Below are 16,754 nucleotides of genomic sequence, written 5' to 3' on the forward strand. Positions count from 1 at the left end.
AAATCTTTTCTCCCAGTCTATAGGCTGACTATCCACTTGTTTCCCTTGCTGAGCAGCCTTTTAGTTTGATGTAGCCCCACTTTTTAATTTTTGCTTTTATCACCTGTACTTTTGGTATCATAACCAAGAATCAGCACCAAGATCAATGTCAGGAAGATTTCTCCCTATGTTTTCTTCCAGGAGTATTACAGTTTCAGGTCTTATGTTTTACTCCTACTTTAACCCCTTTTCACTGATTTTCTGCTGTATCTTGTTAAAATAAAGATCCAATCTCATTATTTTATGTGTGGATAGGTGGCACTAGTGTAGTGATAAAGAGCCCGCCTGCCAATGCAAGAGACATAAGACACACAGGTTTGATCCCTGGGTCGGGAAGATCCCCTGGGGGGAGGAAATGGCAACCTACTCCAGTATTTTTGTCTGGAGAATCCCATGAACAGGGCAGCCTGGTGTGTTACAGTCTATAGTGTCACAGAGAGTTGGACACAACTGAAGCGGTTTAGCATGCATGCATGCATCTACTTTTCACAACACTGTTTCTTGAAGAGACATTTATCTCCCCAATATGTATTCTTGGCACCCTTGTCAAAAATCAATTGGCCATACACTTATAGACATACTTCTGGACTCTATTCTGTTCTATTGGTCTATATGACTGTCATTATGCTAGTATATGCTGTTGCGGTTACTGTAGTTTCATAATATATTTTAAATCAGGAAGTATGGTGTCTCCAGGTTTGCTCTTTCTCAGGTTTGATTAGGTTGTTCTTGGGCTTTTGCGGTTTCATGTGAATGCCCACAGCTAGCATAATACTCAATGGTCAAAATCTGAAATTTTTTTTTTTTTAACATCAGGAATAAGGCAAGAATGTGCACCCTGGACACTTCTATTTAATACAGTACTGGAAGGTTTAGCCCCAGCAATTAGACCAAAAAGAAAAAAAAAAAACCTTAAAGGCATCCAAATTTAAAGAATTAAAACTATACCTGCTTGAAGACAGCTTGCAGATATCTCTGCTTGTCATCTTATATATGATCTTATATACAGAAATTCTTAGACTTCTTTGGAAAAAAACTGTGACAACTAATGAATTCAGTAAAGTTGCAGGATACAAAATCAACATACAAAAATTCATTGTTTCTATATATTAGCTACAAACTATCTGGAAAGGAAATTTGGAAAACAATCCCATTTACAATAGTACGAAAAAGAATGAAATACTTAGGAGTAAACTTAACTCAGGAGATGAGAGATTTATATACTGAAAACTACAAAACACTGATGAAAGAAATCAAAAAAGGCACAAATGGAAATGCATCAAATTAGAAGACTGAAAATTGTTCAGATATCCAAGCTACCCAAAGATATCTACAGGCTCAGTTCAACCCCTATCAAAATCCCAAAGTCATTTTCTCTCTCTCTTTTTTTTTTGGCAGAAATGGAAGTCATATCTCTTAACACTATCACCAATCACCCTCCCAAATTTAGGCATCAGTACTGATTTGTAGAAATCTTTATTCCAGCTAAACTAAGAAAGAAAAATAAATGTCTGTCTTCTTTAAGCTATCTGTTATATACAAGAGTATGTCATCCTAACTAGTACAATTGTCATACCTATAGCTGCTTTATAACCAGTTTATATCAGCATAACCATGCTGAATATTAAATTAAGAAATTCTATTATATGGGTTATTGAGACAAGTTCTACCTAAAAATGCTGTATAGTAGTAGCAGAGGCAGGAAATTCACCCTGTGAGTTTTGCTGGTACAAACCTGGGCAATCCCCCGATGTATTGCTGAGTGGACAAAACTAGTATTGGCAACAGTGTCAGAGTCATGCTCTGGGCCCACCTGCTATTTTGCAGGAGCCCAACATTTGCAGAGGCAAAATAGTAGAGCATACAAGAGGTGGTATAGCACTGGTGGCAATATTATCATGACTTTTGTAAATTCAGACTTTCCACACATACAGACAGAGTAGCCAGTCACCTCTGAGATGCTAAAGGTTAAGGTGCCAGAAATATTCACTATCCTTTTAATTAAGAATTCACTGAAAAGTACATGCTTCCCAGAATCAAATCAGACCAGAGCAACATTTAGTCAGTAAAAGCTATGACAAACAAAAGATCAAGCTATTCATTTTTAAATAAATCAACAACTGATTGAAAATTATTAAACTAGATGAATAATTTATCTGAGTAAATAAGCAGTTGCATAATCTTATACATTTTAACTTAGAGAATAAAAAGAATTTTAAATGTGTTTTATTTATTAATTTGTACTGCCATAGCAGCTGTAGCATATTTTGAATATTACCACAAACATTCTCAGATAGAAGCAAATCTTATACAGTTAGAATTTTATAAAAGGAGCTGCTTTTCTACTTTTCAGACACTGAAGACCAAATTCTTGACTATGATTACCACATTGTACCTATCCAGTGATGGTTTACCTATCTGTAAAAATACCTGAGAGGTAGTTCACTTTGGGACATCATGTTTTTTAAAAGAACACACTCATGGGGAAATGGCATCACTAAGAAAAATGAAATGCATGCAATAAGTAAAGAACTATAAAGATATCACAATAAACATAAACTACAAAACTCTGATCAACATTTACTCATAACCCATCTTTAGCAGGAACCTGGTGACATCATAACATTAGCTGGCTATTGGTAAGGGAAGTGTGTGTCTTCTAGCCTGTCTACTATTTTTATTTCACCATAATGATTCTTATCAGTTAACTTATTCTTATCAGATAACTGATAATGATCAGCTATCACCATAACTGATCTTCCTTCACATTTTAAATCTTAATAATTAATTTTGGAGCTTGTTCAACTTATTGTATCAAGGACTTAATAATAATGGAAGAGAATTCTGTCTCCTCTCCATTGTTTTTTTGTCAAACTTGGTTAAAGAGTCTTTGTCTATTGTATCTTTTAAGATTTTTCTTTCTCTCAATTATGATCTGCATAATTGTTACCCCCAGTTACTAAGAGCATCGGTTCTCAAATACGGCCCTCTGCACCAGAATCACTAGAGAATTTGTTAAAATTCAAATTTCAAACCATACTCTCATAAAATATTCTAGGTGGGGCCTAGAAAACTGTAGTTTAGTAAGGGTCCAGGGCTTCCCTGGTAGCTCAGATGGTAAAGAATCTGCCTGCAATGCAGAAGGTCCAGGTTCAATCCCTGGGTCAGGAAGATCCCCCTGGGGAAGGGAATGGCAACCCACTCTAGTATTCTTGCCTGAATTCCATGGACAGAGGAGCCTGGTGGGCTAAAGCCCATGGGATTTCAAAGTGGGACATGATTGAATGACTCACTTTCATTTTTCACAATGTGTCCAGACTCATAAACAAAAGCACAGTCAGTTTTGGGAAACTCATTAGAGCAAATTCATCCTCGCTACCTGGTGAGGCTGAACCACTGCTCTTTTTATCTTTCTTAAGTTCTTTTGGATATTCTTGTTACTACAACTGACAGATATGAAATGGGAAAGGATCCAAAAGTCTCATTCTGAATTTTGATAAATAGATGTATTTTCTAGAATAAAACATGGCACTAATTCAATCTAGAAAAATTTAGTCTTTGAGAGGCAGAAATTTTTATTGCGTGTTTCTTCCTCAGAAATATCATACCTTCTGTGGTGGCAATTACTTTATATTTTGTTTATTCTCAGATAACTGACTTGTATAACTAAGGAAAAAAAACAATGGAAAACTATTAGGAAAAGCGTTAAATAACCAAATTGAAGCATGAAGTATGATGCCCAAGCACTGATGAGGGCAGTGATCCTTAGAAGCAAAAGGGAAAGTTTTTAATTCTAACCAAATTTGAGCAGTCAGTTGTGAAATCTGGGGCCAAAGCAGGGAACAGGTCAGGAACCCAACAAGTCCTGCAAAGTAGGTCTTAAAACAGAAGTGTGAGGTCAGAAGAAACAGGAAAAGAGTTAAGTCCATGGTTTTAGGCAAGTTTGGAGAGCTCAGCAGAATCTTGAAGATCAAGGCAAGTACAGAATCCAACAGCTCAGAGAATTTGAAGCCACAGAATTCATGGGTAGAAGCAGTAAAGAAGCTCTGAGCCTAAGGTAGTGAGTGATTTTTTCTGCTCATGTCATTTTCTACCTCCTGTTGGATACACGTGGCCCTGAAACCATAGGTGTATAATCACTGACAGAGGCTCACAGACCCAAAGACTTCAATATGTACCCAATTGAAGTAAGGGCAGAAATGTGACAATTACTGGTTGCTTTTAAATGTTAAAAGTGCCCAGTAGGCAATTTATTCTACTGTTTATTCATTCCTCCCTCTACCTCACAATGTACAAAGGCAGGCTTTGGTCCCAGCATGCTGTATGTTTACAATGCATAAAAGATCTCAGAAAATCTTTCATCTCAAGTCTTTTAGGCAGCTTAATTTCTCATTAGCTTTCATAAAGTCCAATTCAGTAGGTCAAACTCTGTTGTAGAAATTAAAATAGTATAACCAGTGAAAGATTCTTTATATCCACTTGAATTAGAAAATTGAAGTTGTTGGTGGGAGGCATGGAGTACTCAACCTTCACAACAATGTAGAATAAAAAAAAGAAAAAACTTTAGTGTGATATTATGTAACTCATAGAATACATCTAGGCGTCAGTGTCTTCCATTGTAAAATCAGAGGATAGCACCACCTAGAATACTTCATGATATTGTGATGAGGTCAAAGTAAGTTAACATACAACAAAGTATCTGTGAAGAAAAACACTATTAATAATATTATTAATTTTATTAATTAAAGGCTTCCCTGGTGGCTCAGATGGTAAAGCATCTGCCTGCAGTGCAGGAGACATGGGTTCGATCCCTGGGTTGGGAAGATCCCTGGAGAAGTAAATGGCAACCCACTCCAGTACTCTTGCCTGGAAAATTCCATGGACTGAGAAGCTCCTCAGAGCCTGGTAGGCTACAGTCCATGGGGTCACAAAGAGTCAGACACGACTGAGCAACTTCACTTCACTTTATTAATTATATTCATTATGTATTTGGCCAGTATCTTATTTTGGCTAAACATATTTACAGGAGTATCCAATTGCAAATACGCACATATTGATAACAGAGAGCAAAAACATTAATAAAAACGAACAAAATTTTAAGTTATGCAATTTTTAAAAAGAGGACAATAAGAACCAGGACAGGAGAAAATACAGTCAAGATTTAACACTGCTTCTTATTTTCATATGTATTTCTTCTTTTAATTGCACAAAAACATTAGAAAACATTTTAAGTAGTGGTAAATACGATACCAATTGATATTTGTATCTAAGTACATGGTCGCTTTGCTTTTAATAAGCAAATTCCCAAGGAACATAAGGAGATAGAAGTAAAACATGATAAAGAATATATCATTCCTGCTAGACCTCTATTCCACACTCCCAGCTTAGGATTCTATTGACCTAGTGTGAGCCTTGAGAATAACCTTTTCTGCCATATCCAAATGATTCTGAGAGGCTCAGAACCAAAGATAGGTTGAAAGACTTTCCTTATTTCTGTATCTATGGTCAAACAAGTCTCCATATTCTTACCTTCTTACCTCTCCAATGCAGGGGAAAACCAAGTACAAATAAAGAGAGAAGCTAGAGAATTAGTGCCAGTGCCTTGAGTAGAGCAGGTATAGTCTACACACTCAGACACACTCAATGCTTCCACAAGCAGAGATGTAGCTCACATGTACGAAAAAGAAAAATTAAACTGAGAAATGACAGCTGAAAGTGTTCAATCCTTAGCCTTTTCTAAACTCTATTTGCTGCCCTATTGATACTCCATATAAAATAGATAACTAATGAGAACATACGATATAGCACAGGGAATTATACTTAATGCACTTGGTGACCTGAATGGGAAGGAAGTCCAAAGGGAGGGGATATATGCACATGTGTGACTGATTCATTTTGTTATGTAGTAGAAACTAATACAATATTGTAAAGCAAATAGACAGCAATAAAAACTAATTAATAAAAAAGACAGTTTATTAAGGACTGTCACTTGAAAAACAGGTGCAATGAGCCCACCTGTAAAATTAGTTTAGATGCATATCTCTCTGGTAATAATAAAAACAAACTGGGCATTTAGGCACTGGCTATTCATTTTTTGTAGATATGTTTCTCTTTTATAATTAAAAAAATTCTTTTCCATGCATTAAAAAACTAAATGCTGTAAGTAAAAGAATATGTATTGATATACATAAAATTCTGCACCTGAATATATATATCTTCTTTAAGTGTTCATGAAATAGTCATAAAAATTGATTATGTGTTCAACCACTAAGCAAACTTCAATAAATACCAAAATTTAGAAAGAATATAGGTAACATTCTCTCATAATGACACAACCAAGAACAAAAATTTCTCCAACTGGCACGTTACACTAGTGCTTCTCATCAATATTTCTGTTATTTCTAGGTTTTTTCATTCCATGATGCAACAGGATTGTGTTTCACTACAGCCTTGAATGTAGGCATGGTGTTGTGACTTGAATTAGCCAATTAAGTATTTAAGGTGCTATTCTCTACTCCTCTCCAACATGTGCTGCAGTGACTGGCAACATTTCAGATGGTTCTGAGTGAACATTAATAGAGCACAGCCCTTGACTGACCCTAATGACTATGAAGTTAGTGCTAATCTATTCTGAATTGACAGAAACAAACCTTGGATTAAGTTTAAAAGTCCAAATTAAAATTATAGAATATATACAGAAAAAAGATAACAAAAAGATTGTATATCGAAAGCTATGAAAACACACTTTGTTGAAAGTTATGCTTTAAGGACACATAGAACTGTTTAAGAGCCTGTCTTCTATCAGTTCAGTCGCTCAGTCGTGTCCGACTCTTTGTGACCCCATGAATCACAGCACGCCAGGCCTCCCTGTCCATCTATAGTATTGCCATTAATGTGCTTCTGCTGCTGCTAAGTCGTTTCAGTCGTGTCCGACTCTGTGCGACCCCAGAGATGACAGCCCACCAGGCTCCCCCATCCCTGGGATTCTCCAGGAAAGAACACTGGAGTGGGTTGCCATTTCCTTCTCCAATGCATGAAAGTGAAAAGTGAAAGTGAAGTCGCTCAGTCATGTCCAACTCCTAGCGACCCCACGGACTGCAGCCTACCAGGCTCCTCCATCCATGGGATTTTCCAGGCAAGAGTACTGGAGTGGGGTGCCATTGCCTTCTCTGGACATTAGTGTGACCCAGTTGCAAAACTCGAAGTATCCCTACCTCTTCCAAAATTCACATTTCCAGGATTTAAAATCCAATTGGCCCAGCTTCAGGCAGTTATATAACCAAAACTGTTGGATTCAATAGCACAGGCATGGCCTCATAAGCTTTTAAAGCCTTCCACTGTGTTCCAAGGCCATTTCCAGAGGGGGGAAATTATTATTATATTACATTTCACCACTAGGCCACCTGCTGCCTACAATGACTCAACAGTCTAGAGTCTGGACTTGGCAAACAGTGGCACCAAAACAGAGCTGCTAGCTGGAAGATTACTACATGATGTTCAGTCATCTTCCAGGAGAAAATCCTTGGCATTAGTTATCCATGACAGGGTTATCAGTTGAATATGAGGTAAAACAACATACATTGGAAAATGTATGTTCTAAGCCAGTTTCTGCCAAAACTGTCAGGAATTCTAAACTGAGAGTCTATAAACTGAGCAAGCTCAGTTATAATATTATGTACATTCCATGTGAAGAGACATTGTGTTTATGAAGATAAATATAAATAAACTGCATTTCTTTGAATTAATCAGGTAGGTCATTTTGTTCCAGCTTTGTTTGGCATGACTGCATGTCCTAACTCCCACAATCACCACAAAATCTGGCACAGGTTTTCCAAGCTTGCCTTCTTGTCCTCTCCATCCAGACAGAGCATTTGCATCTAACTTAACTCTTGCCTTTGATGGGACAAAAGCCAATTTAATTCAGCAAGGCCCACTCTTTCAGCAGCTTCCAGAGCAGAATATGTACTCCAAAAGGAGTCATGGACATCACCAGTCCCTCTTCAGCAGCAAGAGCAGGGGAAGAAAGATCATCCAGATGGTTATGCTGGAAGTCTTTTCTCTCTTCTGGACCTACCCAGGGATGGATTTCTGATCAAATGAATGCTAGTGGACCCCTTTCAAGGCATTACATGTAATTAGTTGTTAATTATTATCGTTTAAGGACTCTGCTGAGTGGCTATCGGGCACCATCTGGACAGTTCATCACATTCACTGGGGAAACCCTGAAATCTCCATCCAAAAATGTGTGTCACTTGAAGACATTTACAATACTTGTCAAAAATCCTTGTATCCGGTGGGAAACTTGTTCACAGATGGCTGATATTAAAGACAGAAATGCTCTTTCTGTGGGTCAAAATTCCACTTTCCAGTATTTGTACTTTAAAATACCCAGTTTTGAATGAGGATAAAGAGTAGCATGTTTTCTTATGTCTTCGACAATACTGTCTATCATTTGTTGCACGTGGTTGCAAACAACAGAAAATGGCATCATAATCTGAAGCAGCACGAGAATTTATTGGAATGATATTAGAAGACTGGAGGGCCAAAACTTGACAGGTACCAAGTCAGTTCTGGAGGGCTATGCAGAAGATAACCAGGGAAGGCCACAATGCTGTCATCATATTATGATGACAATCATATATCATACATGATAGCATCATATTATGCTATCAAGTGCTCAAGATTCAAAGTCCTACAAGATAATATCTGTTGGCCAAGCCTGTTTTATCGGTATAAAAAGATGAAGGCGTCATATCTCCTTCAGTCCATACAATAGGAGATGCGTATTGCCTTCAAGTAAAAGGTCTCCAAATTAATATGATAGTACAATTAGAAGCTTGCCTAGAAGGTCAACATCCCAGTGGCAAATATAAGCTAAATTATTTTACCACATATCAAACACCTCTTTGACAGCTAAAAAAGAAACCTGTTTTTACAATTACATTTGGAAAATGATACAACCATTACCCAAATTTATATGCACATTTTACTGAGGTTATTATAGGGAAATATTGGGAATTGTAGATGAAATACTTTCTTTGGCTTTTAAGACTAACATCAAAAAGAAAGGGGAAAAAAAAGCTCTTCTCAAAGATAAAATACTGGCCTCAGTTGGCCATTTTTCAAAACCTAATGATATTTTTCAAGGTTCTTTAATTTTTGTATTTATTTATTGCATGGGCATCTATTAAATTACTTGTGTGTCACCATATAAGGTGATGGTGGATGGACACAAAATAGTATTTAGTACTATCTCTACTTAGTCTAACCAGGAAACTAACATATATCTATCCAAGACAATTAGTAAACAGGATAATATGAATAACATACTTGGACGAAAGTCATTTAAAATTATATATATTCTCAAACAAGGACCTACTCATAGCACAGGGAACTGTATTCAATATCTTATAATAACCTCTAATGGAAAGAACACAAAGGCAGAACGCCAAAGAGTTGATGCCTTTAAACTGTGGTGCTGGAGAAGACTCCTGAAAGTCCCTTGGACATCAAGGAGATCAAACCAGTCAATCTTAAGGGAGATCAACCCTGTATATTCACTGGAAGGACTGATGCTGAAGCTCCAGTATTTTGGTCACATGATGCAAACAGTTGACACACTGGAAAAGTCCCTGATGCTGGGAAAGATTGAGGGCAGAAGGAGAAGAGGACATGAGGGGATGAGATGGCTGGATGGCATCACTGATGTAATGAACATGAACCTCAGCAAACTCTGGATGATGGTGAGGGACAGAGGTTGGCATGCTGCAGTCCATGGGGTTGCAAAGAGTTAGACATGACTGGACAACTAAACAACAACAATGAAAATAATGGAAAAGAATCTAATATACATATAACCAAATCAATTTGCTGCACATCTGAAGCATTAAAAGTCAACTATACTTCAGCAAATTAAAAAACTGAAGATAAAGAAAAACACCATATGTCCTGATACTTACTTAATACTCAATTTTTGACAGGGTCTTTTAGGCCTGGAAAATAGATATGGCAGGAAAGCCAATTTTGTCCTTCCCATCCACTATGTAATATGCCCAGATGTTACAAATTTGCTCCTTTTACCAGATATGTAGGTATATTTTATCTAGCTCTAGAAACCTATATGTTCCTTCTATTTCATCCTGTTAACTCTAGTCCATCCTTCCAGATTCAGCTCAGACATACCACCTGTAGGAAGAATTTCCTGATGCACACTTCAAGTCTTCAAGTCTTCAAGCTGGGTTCTGAATATCCTGTAGCATGTGGTATTAATGGTACCAAAGCCTAATCACTCAGGAAATTTATCTCCACCCCTGTGCCCCTACTTCACTTCATTTCACCTACCTTTGGAAAAGGAGGAAGAGTAACAACGGAGGTCAAGGACCAAGTGGAATTCTTAGGGACATACATGTGACCAGAACCATGAATGATGCAGCTGGGGGGCAGGGTGGTAAAGAAAAGGATTGTTAAAAGAATTTGATGAGAAAATGCTGACCTTTAGGGACTTGGCAGGGCCCAGAAGTTCTAATCAAGTTAAATAATGATCCCTCAGTAGATTCCAATGTTTCCCTTCTTTAGCATGCTTAGCTGACTCGTTATCAACTGCACTATGGCAAGACTTGTGGACTGGTATTATTATTGTAGCTCAGTGTGGAATAGATAGGTAAGGTTCAGGCTCTGCACCTCTATGGCAGAATCAGAGTAACACTGGAAACTATGGTAAATATTTTGCAAAAGAGATGTTATCAGTCACATTCATCCATGAATTTAACATAGATTTAATATAAAGACTAAATAGGATAAAAGAGGTAAAAAGGCAAAAAGTACACAGTAAAGTATCAGAGAAATGGCAACTATAAGAAGAAGCTACTCCCTTAGGGTTCTAAGAATTTATAAGCTTAGAAAAAAGATCCTAAAGACCTGGATGCATATCTCTAAGAGGAAGCCACTGCCAGCTGGCACTGGTACCTCCAGAACTCAGAGGAGGACCCTGGCTGAGCCAGAACTCAGTCCTACAGGAGGGATACCCGCTGGCTAGTGTTGGTAATCTGGAAACATTCAAAGATGTTGGTACAGGGAGTATGAAAAAGAAAATGGAACTTGGAACCACCTACTACTGCTGGAACCAAATGCCACATTCTAAATGAAGTACCATTACAAGGATGACTCTGATGGGATCAGGAAACAAAAAAGAAAGAGCAAGCCCCATTCCTCCTTTAGCCTTACAATTTCTCTCTAGTTCCCTGTGTTTATAGTGCCTAATAGGAGCCAGCAGCCAAATAGCAAGTGTAGTTTACAGGGTCCCAACCACAGTGTTACAAAGTCAAAGCTGGGGATATGAACTTGTCAATTAGTAAGGAAGGCAATGGGCAGGAAACGAATCTCTCCAGTTAAAGTCCAGTATCAACTCCTCTCCTTTCTGTCCTCTTTTAGATTTTAGATTATCTTAAGGTTAAGTTTTCAAGACCTCTGAGGATATCTCAGAGATATTGCCATGATCCTTACAACTACACATTTTTAATCAAACTTCTGAGATGAACCAGCTTGTCCATCCATTAGAGGATAGCCTTTAAGTCGCTTTTAAATTGTCCATTGTGGATATTGTCTGTATGTCCATTCCCTACATTGCGTTGCTGATTTTAAAAAAATTCATAAACAGTGACCAATTTCTTGCCTCTTTTATCACCCTAAATTCTGATCCAATTAAAAAAAAAAAAAAACGTCTTTCTTGATCTTGTCTAGAAATGTAGGGATCCATTCTACTCCAAAAAACGTCTGACCTAGATAAAGAGTTACCACATTGTACAAGGAATAATGAGTCCCATCTCTAGGCAACCATGAGCAAGCTGCTGCTGCTGCTGCTGCTGCTGCTGCTGCTGCTGCTGCTGCTAAGTCGTTTCAGCCGTGTCTGACTCTGTGCAACCCCATAGACGGCAGCCCACCAGACTCCCCCGTCCCTGGGATTCTCCAGGCAAGAATACTGGAGTGCGTTGCCATTTCCTTCTCCAGTGCATGAAAGTGAAAAGTGAAAGTAAAGTTGTTCAGTCGTGTCCAACTCTTAGCAACTCCACAGCCTACAGCCCACCAGGCTCCTCCGTCCATGGGATTTTCCAGGAAAGAGTACTGGAGTGGGTTGCCATTGCCTTCTCCAACCATGAGCTGTCAGCCACAATTAGCTTTCAAACACATTTATCAACCTTTATTCTTTAAAAAAAAATTTTTTAATCTCTATATACCCTTCTCTAAGCAGCATTAACCAATACAGACAAAATGAAAGGTAAGTTTTCCAAGAGCCTCATAAGACTGCACTCCAGCTAAGTACCATGCACAATACTATCAGTGAAATAATGATAGATGGTTTTTTCCATTCCTAAGCACAACATTGAGTTAAAATCAACACTGCATGACTCACTTTTAAAACTCTTCTGACAGTTCTACCCTGTAGCTTGGCCTTAAGCCTGTCTTGTCTTTATGGGCTATCAGATTTGTTCAGGGATCCCCAACAAGCAGCAGCCCTCAGTACCTGCAGCTTAGTGGCTCACTACGGAGGAAACATTCTTTCCTGCCTTTGAATCTACTAAAGCAATTTCTCCCCCTCTGATTTTTATAGCTTGTGTCCAGTTGGTCAGCCAAGCATATCTGCAATGAAAGGAAAATCGCTTTGGGGAGGTAACATGGACTGCTTAGAGAGAAACAATAAACATAAGAAAGATTCTATATAGTTTATTCTCTCTCAATTTTTGGAAAATATCTTTCACACTTCCCTTCAGAATTGAGAAGGAGAAGTATAAAATCATTGTTCAACTTGATAAATTAACTTTTACAATGACAACCTTAGGCACTGTGTTAGAGACAGTAAACCAAATAATCTCAAAATTCAAAAAGACTTCTGACAATCCAGTAAGAATAACACACTTCTCTTCTTCATTCAACATCTTACTTTAACCAAGGAAGGATGAGGGTCTATGACCCTTTCTGTTAATTTTGTAAGTGCTCTGTGATTGCTTTAATGGACAGGATACTGCAGAAGTGACGCTGTGCCTGTTTCTCAGCCCAGACGTTATGAAACTGACAGATCCACCACCTGTGTTGGAATACTGACTCCTTTTTTTTTTTTTTGAGATGTAATTTACATAAAGCACTGTATAAGTTACAGGCAGACAAAATGTGTTGATTCGATACATTTATATATTGCAATATGATTAACACCTTAGCATTAGCTAACACCTCTATCACATCATAAAACTATCATCTCTTTTTTGTAGAGAGAACATTTAAAATCTAGTCTGTTAGCAAATTTGAAGTATATAATACACTACTGCAGACTGCAGTCACAATGCTGTGCTCCAGAATTTATTTATCCTCTAGTTGCTAATTTGTACCCTTCAACAACTTATTCCCATTTCCCCTCATCACCAGCCCATGGTAACCACCATTCTACTCATTATTTCTATGAGTTCAGTTTGTTTAGATTTCACACATAAATGAGAATGTACAACACTGAAATGGTCACTCTTAAAAACTAGGTACAGTGCTGTGCTGGGAAAGCTGGAAAGCTGCATGTAAATCAATGAAGTTAGAACACATCCTTACACCATACACAAAAATAAGACCTAAGTATAAGACATGACACCACAAAACTCCTAGAAGAGAGCACAAGCAAAACATTCTCTGACATAAATCGTAGCAATGTTATCTTAGATCGGTCTCTCAAGGTAATAGAAATAAAAGCATAAATAAACAGATGGGACCAAATCAAACATACGCTTTCACACAGCAAAGGAAAACCAAAACCAAAAAAACAACCTACAGACTAGGAGAAAATATTCACAAATAATGTGACTGAAAAGGGATTAATTTCCAAAATTTACAAGCAACTCATACAAATCAATTACAAAAAAACAAGCAACCCAATTAAAAAAAAAAAAAACCTGGCAGAAGACCTAAATAGACATTTCTCCAAAGAAGACATACAGGTAACCAAAAGACATATGAAAACAATGGTCAAGTTCAATCATTATTAGAGAAATGCAAGCCAAAGTTATAAATGAGGTACCACCTCATACTGGTAGGGATAGGCATCATCAAAAAGTCTACAAACAACAAATACTGGAGAGAGTGTGGAGAAAAGGGAACCATCCTGTTGGTGAGAATGTAAATTGGTATGCCACTGTGGCAAACAGTATGGATGTTTCTTAAAAAACTAAAAATAAAGTTGCCATATGATCCAGCAATCCCATTCCTGGGCACACATCTGGAGAAAATGATAATTCAAAAGACAACTTGGTGTAACTAGCAACACTATTTACAGAAGCCAAGACATGGAAACAACCTAAATGTACACTGACAGATGAATGGAGAAAGAAGATGTGGTTCGTAAGTACAATAGAATATTACTCAGTCATTTAAAGAATAAAAAGCCATTTTCAGCAACATAGATGGACATAGAGATTATCATACTAAGTGAAGTAAATCACTCAGAGAAAGACAAACATCTTATGATATCAGTTATATGTGGAATCTAAAAAAAATGATACAAACGAACTTATTTACAAAGCAGAAATACACTCACAAATATAAAAAACAAATTTATAGTTACTATGGCAGAAAGTGGGGGAGGATAAATTAGGAGTTTGGCATTAACATATACACACTGCTGCTGCTGCTGCTGTTGCTAAGTCGCTTCAGTCGTGTCCGACTCTGTGCGAGACGGCAGCCCACCAGGCTCCCCCGTCCCTGGGATTCTCCAGGCTAGAACACTGGAGTGGGCTGCCATTTCCTTCTCCAATGCATGAAAGTGAAAACTGAAAGTGAAGTCTCTCAGTTGTGTCCGACTCTTCATGACCCCATGGACTGCAGCCTACCAGGCTCCTCCGTCCATGGGATTTTCCAGGCAAGGGTATAAAACAGATAAACAACAAGCACCTATATACCGTATAGAACAGGGAAGTACATTCAGTACCTTGTAATAACCTAAAATGGAAAAGGATATGACACTATATATATTATGTCTGAATAACTTTGCTGTACACCAAAAACTAACACATTTATAATGATAAATCAACTATACTTTAATTTAAAAGAAATGAAAAGAAGAACCGAGGACTCAGAGTAAAATCCTGCTGAGTTCCCAGATAATAGTTGGCATCAACCTGCCAGTCATATGAGTAAGTTATTTTGCAAGTGGATCTCCTGGCCCCAGGGGAGCCTGATTGTTTAAGCTTTATTGGAGCATGGCAGCTTTACAATGTTGTGTTGAGCCTGACTATTGACCTACAAAATCATGAGCAAAATAAAACTGCTTTGAGAGAGTCTATTTGGGATAGTGCCATCTACGGGGTCGCACAGAGTCGGACACGACTGAAGCGACTTAGCAGCAACAGTCAGTAACAAAAAACTGGATAAAAAAGATTTACTGAGCATGGCCCCACCAATCTGAACAAGACTCAATTTCCCCCTTAGTCAGTCTCTCTCATCAGGAAGCTTCCATAGGCCTCTTATCCTTCTCCATCAGAGGGAAGACAAAATGAAAACCACAATCACAGAAAACTAACCAACCTGTTCAGATGGACCACAGCCTTGCCTAATTCAGTGAAACAATGAGCCATGCCACCTAGGGCGACCCAAGATGGATGGGTCATGGTGGAGAGTCCTGACAAAACATGGGTCACTGAAGAAGTGGATGGTAAACCATTCCAGTATTCTTGTATTGAGAACCCCATGAACAGTATGAAAAGGCAAAAAGATAGCTCCCCAGGTTGGCAAGTGCTCAATATGCTTTCTGGAGAATAACTCCAGAAAGAATGAAGAGACGGAGCCCAAACAAAAACAACACCCAGTTGTGGATATGACTGGTGATGGAAGTAAAGTCTGATACTGTAAAGAGCAATATTGCATGGAACCTGGAATGTTAGGTCCATGAATCAAAGCAATTTGGAAGTGGTCAACATTTTAGGAATCAGTGAACTAAATTGGATTGGAATGGGTGAATTTAACTCAGATGACCATTATATCTATTACTGCAAGCAAGAATCCCTTTCGAAGAAATGGAGTAGCCCTCATAGTCAACAAGAGTCCAAAATGAAGTGCTTGAATGCAATCCCCAAAACAACAGAATGATCTCTGTTCATTACCAAGGAGAACTATTCAACATCACATTAATCCAAGACTATGCCCTGATCATTAATGCTGAAGAAACTGAAGTTGAACAGTACTATGAAGACCTACAAGACCTTCTAGAACTAATACCCAAAAAGATGCCCTTTTCATTATAAGGGACTGGAATGCAAAAGTAGGAATTCAGTCAAGAACACTGGAGTGGGTTGCCATTTCCTTCTCCAATGCATGAAAGTGAAAAGTGAAAGTGAAATCCCTCAGTCGTGTCCAACTCTTTGCGACCCCATGGACTGCAGCCTACCAGGCTCCTCCATCTATGGGATTTTCCAGGCAAAAGTACTGGAGTGGGTTGCCATTGCTTTCTCTGTCATTATAGGGGACTGGAATGCAAAAGTAGGAATTCAAGAGATACCTGGAGTAAAAGGCACATTTGCCTTGGAGTATAAACAAAGCAGGTCAAAGGCTAACAGAGTTTTGCCATGAGAATGCACTGGTCATAGCAAACACCCTCTTCCACAAGACAGGAGAAGACTCGACACATGGACATCATCAGATGGTCAACACCGAAATCAGATTGAGTATATTCTTTGCAGACAAAAATG

The sequence above is a fragment of the Ovis aries genome, chromosome 2 (genome assembly GCF_016772045.2).
Source record: "Ovis aries strain OAR_USU_Benz2616 breed Rambouillet chromosome 2, ARS-UI_Ramb_v3.0, whole genome shotgun sequence".
Classification (NCBI taxonomy): Eukaryota; Metazoa; Chordata; class Mammalia; order Artiodactyla; family Bovidae; genus Ovis; species Ovis aries.